The following is a 10,738-nucleotide window of genomic DNA, read 5'->3' on the forward strand; positions in this document are numbered from 1 at the left end:
ACCAGACAAAAAAAACCAAACAAAGCAAACTTAAATATCCCAAAGCCCACTTAAATATCCCAAGCCATCAAGTATGATTCGATTAGATGGTTAGGCTATATTTTTGTGTGCTTGTTTTTTATGAAGTTAATGGTAATGAATAGATGTTGTTTGACTGCTACTACAGTCTCAGATCTTTGACTGGTAGAAAATTAGCATAGTTTCACTGAAACAGTTACCAGCATAATGTAATAAGGAGACAGTCCTATATATTAATATGCTTGTGCAGAATGCATTTGAGTGTATATGAGCATCCATTTTTGTGCAGCTAGCTAAAAAGATACCACTGTAAGTAAAATTAAGGTTTGTAGCAACACATCAGTTTGTTTGACTTTTTTGGTGTGGATATACAGCTGCACGAGGCTATACTGATGTATCAGTGTGTGCGTGTATGTGCTTGTGCATTTGTACGCACAGTCATTTGCATGTCTGTCTGCAGGTATGTTTCTACTTCTGTGTGTAATCTGGCTGCAGTGCTTTCTGAATAGCAATGAGCTCAGTAAAAGCATGTATGTGTTTGTTATCTGTGTGTGCATCTATCTGCATACGGATGGGCTTGCGTGGTGTCTGTGGATACATTTCTTCTTGTGTGGTGTGTGCGTCCCTCCTGTGAGATGGGTGCCTTCCTGCAGTCTGAGCTCGGTCACTGTGTGTGCTTGCATTCCTGTAAAAGGCAGCGTCCTTCAGCAGCAAAAACACTAACTGGGCATCAGGAGACCTGGATCCAGATCCAGCCATCCTGCTGATGGGCTCTGTGACCAAGCAGGCTCTTTTAATTCACTCTGTGTCTCAGTTTCCCCTCCCATCTTTTTTTTTTATTACAAAGACTGTGGGCATAGACTATCTGCTACTACGTGGGCATATGTAATGCCATATGTGATGGGCTCTGTCTAGCTCAGTCAAGACCCTGGGTCCTGAGAGGACCTTCTGATGCTGTGCCACTGCCTTACAGTAATATTCATCCCTGCACATGCCTGCCTTCATGTATTGGTGTTTGGGTATCCATCTGTGTACTTTGCAGCTGGCTATTTGTAGTTTTGTTGAAGAGTTTATCTCCCCCATGTACATACAGAGCAGGGGGAGGTGGAAAGGAAGGAGTTATTAAATGCCAAGCGGATATGCAATAAATCCCATTGATTTTACAAACTCCAACTTGCCTTCAATCTCTTTCCATTCTTTATCCTGGGGGCATTGCAACAAAACCCTATTTTAAATACCTTTTTTTTCCCTTCCCCCTTCCTCCTCCTCCCACTCCCCAAAAAAGTGTCAATATTTTATTTGGATTTTTAACTTCGCTCCATAACAGTTGTTTGACCTCCTGACTCATGTGAGTCACATAAATTCTGGGACTTTATTCAGGAACCATGTTCCTGCTATTGAATAAGCAATTTGGGAGGGTGAATTAATGACTTGTGCTGTTGCTGGAAAGTCCCTGAAGAAATATTAAAATTGCTTGCAGACTGAATCAATACTCACTGAACACCCAGCATGAGGACTTGGGCTTTTTAATGGCTACAAGCAGCAGCACTCGGCAGAGGAAGGGGAATTCCTGTACACACAACACACGCAGGCACACAGAACCAACAGCAGTCTTCCCCCGGCCTTGCTGGCTTTTTCAATAATGGCATATTCTTGTGCACGCAGCCTGGTGTGAGCTGATGCCTGCTGTGCCAGGGAAAGGACTTAGAGTCCAGTTCCCCTGTCTCCCTCCCAAGGAGATCATGCAGGATTTGCAAAAGCCGGCCGTTCAGGCCTTGTGTTAAGCGCTTGGGTTAGCATGCTCTGGCACAGTTTGCGAGGCACGAGGAAGGTCGATCATTTGTGGTGTTATGAGCATGTTTTATGTGGGCATTCTGCTTCTTTCCTCTCTGAAGGGGAAAGACACTAGGGTTGTGATAGATTTGGGTGTGCTGCTGTGGTTTGGGAAGAGGATTGGGCTGTTTTGCAGAGGCACGTCTGTTAGGAGGTTATGTGGCTTTGGGTACTGAACAGTATTTGCATCCGTCCATAGTGTGGATGTGTTGTGTTACTGATATTCAGTAGGTTTGGCTTTCCTATGTTGGCTTGTGTTATGGTGTCTTGAATGTCATGCACCCCTGCTTGTGTTAAGAGTGACCACAAGATGCTTTTGGTCATTGAACAAAGGCGTCACTTCACTAGACCAGTCTATTTCGATGGTTGTGTTTGCAATCCTGCATGGTCCTGAGTGCCCTGGGGGTCCACCAGGCCCGCTAGGATGTGCCCATGCTCAGCACACTGCTCACCGAGGCTTTTATTATTTGTTACTTGCTAGGCTGACAACAGCCAGGTTTTGCCCACACCCTAAGTTTTGCTCTAAGCCCCCTCTGGCAAGGGTGGGATTTGTTGCCAGAGTTTTCAAGCCTCCTTTGAGAACGCGGCCCGTCTTTTGCCATTGTGGTTGTGAATGGCTGTTTTGTATTCGCTTGTTGGGCGGCTGTTATTGTGTATTAACACCGGGGTGGGTGCGCTTTGTATGACCGCATGTCTGTCTCATTGATTCCATCAGTATTATTTTGTAATCGTGTGTCTCTGTGATTGAGTTAGTGTGCATTTCAGGGCTCCTGTGTATTGAATAATGATGTCAGGGATTGGGTTGTTTGACTGGGTAATGGCCTCTTTTCAGTGTTGTAAGTGAATGTGTCCGTCTCCTGTTTCCCTGTCTCGGCTGGGGCAGGATCATTTACACTAGGTGATTCCTTAAGATGCTCACATGCACCAAAAGAATATCCCTTTGGCTCCCGAGCTCTCCCTGCCAGTAGGGCGTGCCGAGGGTATGCCACTCGCATGTGTGTGACACACAGGGTGGCACATCAGGCTGGTTCTCAGCTATGTGCTTCAAGGTCTGTGGCCACTTACTGGTGAATAACCATCTGTGTGCATCAGCGTATTTCTAAGGCTGTGTGAATATATTAACATGTTTGTGCACCTTCTGGTACACTTAGGGGTTTCGCTAAGACTTTTCAGTTATGTTTTTGGATAAGTCTCCATATCCTAGGTTTCTTCACAAATATATGCAAGACGGTACTCTGCAGTTTCAAATAAATTTGACTGAATCTGTGAAGGGATCTATAAATGACTACATATGTCTACAGTGAAGTGCACGCTTGCCTTTGCAAGGGTCTTCTTGTGTGACTTTCTATATTAATGCATAGAAAGGCATCCATGTCAGTTAGCAGATGCCTCTGATCTGTGTGTGACTGCCTGGCAACGTTCCCATGTCAGAACTGACCCCGGTCTCTTACACACATAAGGAAGAATGGGATTCTATATCAGCAGCGTTTAGCAGTAAATATATGTGTTAAGAAATTTTAAATGTACAACAAATCTCTAGGTTTGTGCAACAGCTTCTGACTGGTGTGGGTATTGTGCACTAATGCCCTAAGAGTAGCCACATGTGGTCCCTTCGAAATGAACACGAGTTCAGTGGTTTTTCAGCTGATGATTGTGTGTCATTGCCACATGGATATATTTGCTCTGTGCAGGCAATGTGTCTGGCATTGGGCCTGTTCTGTGCTTCCTCAGCCATCAGGATTTGGCCCAGCAGCAGTCACGTCCAGACCAAGTCTATGAAAAAGGCTGTGGAAGATCCAGAAAACTTCCAGAGAGAGCTCTCAGCTGTACCCTCTCACCAAAATATCCCATCAGGGAAAGACCCATGACCTCTCTCAGTCAGGTCATCAATGTGGCTGGGATTTAGCAAGCCAGTGAGTTTAGCTTGTATTTTTCAGTGAGGTTGCTAACAGGTAACTCCTTACGCCTCCCTGCATTAGCTCAGGCTTTGTTACTTCCCCTGCCTCCTTGTTTGCCCTCTCCCACTCTTCCTTCCTTCTCTGTATTCCTGCCTGCATTTGACCTTGAACAGATGACACCGTCCTTAGCCCACCCACTGCTTTACCAGCTCCCACCCCTTACACTTGGGTAGCAGCATCAGGGTTATAGGGGTAGGAAAAAAATGAGGGAGTGAGGAAGGGAGAGAGGGAGAGAGAGACCTGTTTGAAAATAATTGGAGGCTGTTAAACAGAGGAGCCCAGCATATCACTCTAGTAATGGAAATAAATTCCATTGTATTTGCATTTTAATTTTCCACATAAACAAAGGCCCGGAGTGTGCTGGCTTCGCCAGAATCACCGGCCAGAATTTAATTAGAAATGAAAAGTTTATAGGGTCCTCTTTAATGCGATTAATGCACAGTTAACATTTATCACATACATATGCTGGAATCGCCTTTTTTAAGCAGCCACCGGCCATGAAATGAATTTCTTTTCAACTTTTTTAGCGTGCGTGAGGAAGGCTGTCTCTGGTGAGGCGGTCCAGTGAGCACACTCCTGACAGCTTGGTAAACTGCAGCCCACAGAGGCTTAGTAGCCCCTATCCTCACTGAGGAAAGTTCAAGGTGGCTTAGAGGGAAGCATGGTCTAGTGGTTAAAGCCTGAGGTTGGGAGTCAGGGGATCTGGGTTGTATTCCCAACTCTGCCACATGCTCACTGCATGACTGACTTGCTCTCAGTGTCTGTTTCTCTGGGTGTTAAAAATAAAAAGAGAAATCAGCTGGAAGAAGATATCTCAGCCCCAGACCTCTCTGTGTCTCAGGCTCTCCAGAAACTTGCCCACCCCTGTGGTATGGGATCTGGATTGGATCCCGCACTGCACCGACCTCTCAGCTCATCTCCCCGAGCATCCCTATGGTGGCCATGGGGACAGGGGAATGACCGCAGCGCTCACGGGCTGGGCCTCCTGGAGGGACTCCGCCACCCTGGCCCGGCTGCCTGCGTGCACCAGGCAGCGCTGATCCCTGTGCGGGGCTTCACATGGATCTCGTGTTGCTTGCATGAGATAGGCATCTTCCTGCCAAGGAGCATGAAGCAGGAGTGGAACAAACTCTGCCTGTGCAGCATGGGAGCCCTGGCAGCCCTGCCATGAAAGGACCTGTATTCACTGCTGAGGCAGCTCCTTGTTTCTTAAGGGGATCCTCTCATGATGGTTTGGTCCGAAAAACTGCTAAGAATGGCTTGTGAGATACTGGGACTGTCAAGCCTGAACCTCAGCTCCTAACATAAACCTAATCAGGAGCAGCTACCAGCCCTCCTTGTGGCAGGGGTAATTATAATTCCCTTACCCTGAGGGGCCCTGAGAGGTTGCCCCGTGAGTGCTTACAAAAAGCTTTGAGCTTGTCTGCATGGGGACACTAGGAAAAGCAAGTCTAAATCTAAACAAATTATCGATATCCTTCCCTTGCAGAGCACAATGCTGAGATAAAAGGCCAAAGGTGAACACCTCCCCTGTGAGCCCGTGCCCCTGCCAGAGCCAGGAGGGCATCAGGCTTGTCACCTCCCTGCCTCCTCCTGGATCCCAGAGGGGACCGTATCACTGCCGGTGTCCCCACTGTCCCTTCTTTATGCCCCCTTGCTTGTTCTGGCTAGGTGACAGATGGGGGCTATAGCCCCCCCTACTCCCACACTTCCTTTCCAGGCTTGCAGACAAGCAGAGCAAATAAACCTGGCCCATGGACACAGAGTGTTAGCGTGTTAGGGACACAGCAGGGGAAGGAGGAACATGAAACCTCTATTGATCCCTTGAGGAATGATGTCCCTTCCTTATCTTATCAGATTCTCTTCACTCTTCAATTATAGTCTGTTGAAATTGGCCTCTTAACCCAAACAAGATAACCTGGGTAATGAGGAGAAGAGCAGGAGGAGAGGGGAGGGGAGAGGAGGCCAGAGTCCAGTGCATTAAACTATGGCTGTCATTAGAAATATCTCCTTTAATGTAACCCCCTCTGCCCCCACTATTCGCAGGTATCCCGCTCTTGCATCATGTATCAGATGAACTAGCACACATCCACGCCCTGACAAACACATCATGCCATATACATCCCTCATTCCCTCAGATGCACTGGGTACCCCAACAGGCACATGTTCCCACATTTGTATGTGGCATGTCTGCATATATGTGTACCCGCCCTGACGTCCCCTTCTGTGTTCACACATCTCAGCAGATGCCGCTCTGTCATATGCACACTCATTCATGTGTTTGTGTTACTGATGCTGCCCATCTCACCAGCTGCATCCTCTTCAGCACGTTGGTGGTATGGCTGCCATAGCACCTTATCCCCAGGTCTACCCAAAAGAACTGCTGACAAAGATAGGAGCACTGCTAGGACTCCCCATGTGTCTGTTCACAGCCACAGTTCATCAGTGCATTCACACGACTGCCTTGCCATCGGGAAGCAGTCACGCAGAATCCTGTGCAGAGCCCCACAAAACTGGACAGGCTTCCCAAGACATGTATTGCTGTGCCTTTGCTTGCCCCTATGACTCCCTGCATGTAACTACACAGTTACGACGTTGTTTCCATGGATAAGACTATTCTTAGTTCTTACACTGACCAGTAATACCTACTTGCTATAAGTCTATACTCCCAGCTGGACATGTCGCCCTAGTGATATGCCCATGCTCCTCCTCATACACATGTCATGGGGTATAGGGCATGTCTCGCCCAAATATCCATTACAGAGAAGATTGTCTGATGGAACAATAGAGACTCAGCGGTCTATCTGCACAAATGCACCCAGGTTTCCATGCTCAAATTACTTCACTGTGCACAGAATAATCCAGGAGCACATTCAAATGGTGCAGAAGGTGCTTTCATTTTCAAAAGGTGGTGCTCTAAGCAGTACAAAGGCTTCGTTTACAGGGCTGGCAGCCTCCTCTTGCACTCTTCTAAAGACTGTATTCCCCAGGATCACTTTATCCCCTGCCTTCCACTCTGCCAGGAGCATTTCCTTGTATACACATCCACCTGAAATGGGCCACACTCCCTTCCATTTCATGTCTCCCTGTGTCACCAGCTCTGCCAGTTTTGCCTGCTGGGCACCAAGACCCATGGGGGGGTCACCCATAGGCATGTATTTTTCTTCAAATATTTGCAGGTCACAAAAATTCATGTAATCTGCAAAAAGAGGTTAGAATCACGGCAGGCATCTTTTTACAAATTTACACATGCTGTCTTGTGTGCAACCATACAAATTCAGCCACGCAGTTTCTCCTTGCTCTCCGTTTTGTGCACCTCACAAGCATCCACGCACAGCCAGATACACTTACTCTGTCCCTGTCCTGCCTGCCTCCATATGCACGGACCCCCGACTCAGGCACACATGAGGCCTGAAATTGTTAAAGCCATGTAAGGGAGTTGGATGTCAATACTGGATGACTTTCTGCATCTTGTTTGGCACAGTGGCCAAGACTGCCTTCTGTAAACCTACAGCAGGTCTGGTTTTGACATGATCCAAGTCAAATCTGCCTTAGCCTTTCACTCCATCCTTATCTCTTGCCCTTTCCTCCCACAACCCCACCCCACTGTGCTCTCCACCCGCTCTGGAAGCTTCGTGTTTTGGCTGTCTGTCTGCCAGAGGCAGCACCACAAACATTGTCTCTTTAAAACTCTAAATTTGCTGTTTGTTCTGTAGGGAGAGGGAATTTGTGACGTTGCGCATTTTCTACTCTGCCTCTGCTTGGACAGCCTTGGCCCATTTGTTAGTAGCACGTCCCAGAAATACACTTCCCCTATGCACTCAGTATGCAAACATGATGTCCTTTTCTTCAGAAATATTATTCCTTCCTTTCCTCTTCTCTTCTACATCTCCTCCCTTCCATATTGACTTTATAAGTAAGGGTGTATGTATTTTTTGTGTATGTATAATTTATGTATAAATGTATAATTTCTCAAGCTTGAAAGTCTAAATTTAAACAACCAAGAAAGAGCGTAAATTTAGGCAAATATTAACAGCAGGCACTATTACATAGCAACATTGTTCTGCAGCCTTTCTTTTTAAAGCCAGATGACCAAAAATTGTTCTTAAAAGCATTTTTAGAAAACATGAGTATGTTGAAATGCAATAAAAAGTGCCCAAAGAGTCTATCATGATTTTAAAGTGAGAGCTTGGCAATGGGCAGTGGGGTAACGAGGTTGCCCTCATATTTCAGCCCAACTTGAAGAAAATGAGGACAAGTTCTGGGAATCGAAGGGCTGGGATATTAACCCTCCTTGACCAAAGAAATGGGTACTGTTATTGTTGCCAGAACCATCCAAACTACCCTGAAACTAGGGGTGGTGCAGAGCATCCTATCCGACAGATACGTGAGGGTTTCTTTTGTGACTTCATCGTCTGGTTGTAGTCTCTGCTTTTTCTTTTATAAATTAACAAATAGACATCAAGCTGCCTTGCAAAACATGGATGCCACCTCTCTCAACTGAAACACAGTGATGGGCATTTTGAGCAAAGCTGATTGCTATCCCTGATGCAATTTGCCTCCCAACCAGAGATGGATGTTGAACCCTGTGCTTTGGGCCCTTCAGAGAGGGGAGGGAAGAAAGAGGAACTGTTCAAAATGGAGCCAAAGCAACAAAAACTAAATTGGCCCCCAGAAGAGAACAATTAATAGAGGCAAACTCCAGCATATCTCTGTGTGTATGCATGTGTGTGTATGTTGGGGGAGTTGCTGGAAGCCTGGGGAGCAATATGCTGTGCAGATTTTAGAAATGCTACAGGAACTGCAGAGCTAGGGGATGACAGCAGCAAGAAATGTCCTATTTCTATTTTTCATACAGGCAGAGACAAGCCACCAGCATCTCCCTTCCTGATTTAACAGTGAGGTTTGGGTAAATGTTTCATACATAGCATTTTCTGGGAAGCATATCTGTGAACTCACAGTCCGTTAGTTCAGGCTTTTGGCACATCACTCTTCCTCCTCTCTGTCAAAACTAGTACACACATAAATCCCAAGCCAGACAGAGGACAAAGGAATATCCTTCCCCAACCACACTGAACTCCCGCATGTGCTTCCTTTAGCCTACCAGCATTTTGTGTCACCGTCTATGTGCCTGCCCAGAGATACATGTTCCCTGCCATATACCAATATACTCACATGTCGTATCCAACCAGCAGGCACGTTTCCTCAAAGGTACCTATCTGCATTGCACTCACAGTCCCCATATAAATGTCCTATTAAAAAATGCACCATAACTCTGCTTTTTCCTTGCCCATATCCACCTCTGAACACATCAACCCTTCAAATTTGCCTACTATATATAGAAATGTACGCTCTACGCTCCTCCTATCCCATCACTCCTCCTCAATATCTATATGGACAGACATATTTTGTCCAAATGTCTCAAACACTTCATGCATACATCCTGTCATTCTTCACACCCCAACCACAGCTATTCCTCTCCTATGACTTCAGGATTGAACTATTGCATTGTCCATTTCCCAGCGACAAGGGGTCTAGTTACAGGGTTATTGATTGGTTTTCATGCAGACAGATGGATCTGCCTTTGGTCTCTCCACCAAAATCCACCTCTGTATGGGCTGATTGTCACTGCTCCAGGGATAGGATTTCACCAGGAGACCACCCTCCACGCAAACATTCTTCACTCAGGCCATGGATGTTAATAAATGGAGTCAGGCTGAGCCATAATAAAAGCAATTGAGTGGGTTACCTGTGCAGACATGAGATTTATACCTCCTCATATTTGATGTGATTGTTTTATTGAGTTCTCAGTGCAGTTAGGATGCCATTTATTTATTTATTTATATGCCTACTTATCGGGAAAGAGGGGGGAGGCTGTTGCAGTCTAGCTAGTGTTCAACCTCCGTCTTGTCAGATGTGAGCCTGAAGAAGAGGCCTCTCCAGTTTTGCTCTGCCTTTTACCTAAACTTGGGCTTGGTGGGTGAACCCTGGCCAAATGTCTCATTTCCTGTAACAGACGTTTCTTTTGGGATCCCTGAACCTTGAGGACTGTCTGAATTATAAGCCTAGTAGAAGCTAAGGGGATGGTGTAAAGACAGGCATGTGTATATACTGATTTTCTAAAAGAACCTCTCGAAAGAAATTCCTGTTTACGCTGTGCCTGGTTTGGACAATGGGCCGTGATCTATGCACAGAGCCTCTTTATGCTATTGCAATAGAAATAGTAAGCACCGGCATTGCTTCTGACTCTGTCATCACATGTGAGCATTGAGAAATATTAGCAGGTGCAAATTGATTGGAAATGAATATTTGTAAGTGCGCTCTGAGGACTTTGGAAACCAAGTGATTAGATTTGTGATTTTCAGCTGGGTAGATAGCCATATAAGTGCTACAAATTCAGCTCTCAGTTACTGGCACTAGAGAAAATTGGAGGCTAGTGCTGAATATCATACTGTCTAGTATTTCATCACAAGCCTAACGGTGTTTGTTGTGGGTTTTCCACCTCCTCTAGTCAAGCGATAGCATGAGAATTTCAGTTTTCATTTAATAAAGTATGTTTCCAGTGGTTGGGGGGGCTTGAAAAGGGGCCTGTCAGCTGTCTGAAGACTCAAAGGACTGCTTTGTTAAGGTGTTTTTAAAGTTGTCTAATGGGAGTCAGAAATCCAAATCCCTTTAAAAATTTAGGGTTGAAAAGAGAAAACAAGTAAAAACAAACCCACATTGTGTTACAAGTACTCATGACTTTTATGCCAATTGCATGATTTAGGCTCTGCCTTGGCATTTTTAAACAGTTGGGATTGGTAAATATGGCCATGCATGTATAGGCTCCAATAGATTAATTTGGATTACAGTGGAAAAATCCTCATTCCCGTTAGCTCTCCATTTAAAGAATGATTGGGAGAAAAACTCAAACCTTTCTGATGCTTTTA

The sequence above is a fragment of the Cariama cristata genome, unplaced genomic scaffold (assembly GCF_000690535.1).
Source record: "Cariama cristata isolate BGI_N322 unplaced genomic scaffold, ASM69053v1 scaffold26816, whole genome shotgun sequence".
Taxonomy (NCBI): domain Eukaryota; kingdom Metazoa; phylum Chordata; class Aves; order Cariamiformes; family Cariamidae; genus Cariama; species Cariama cristata.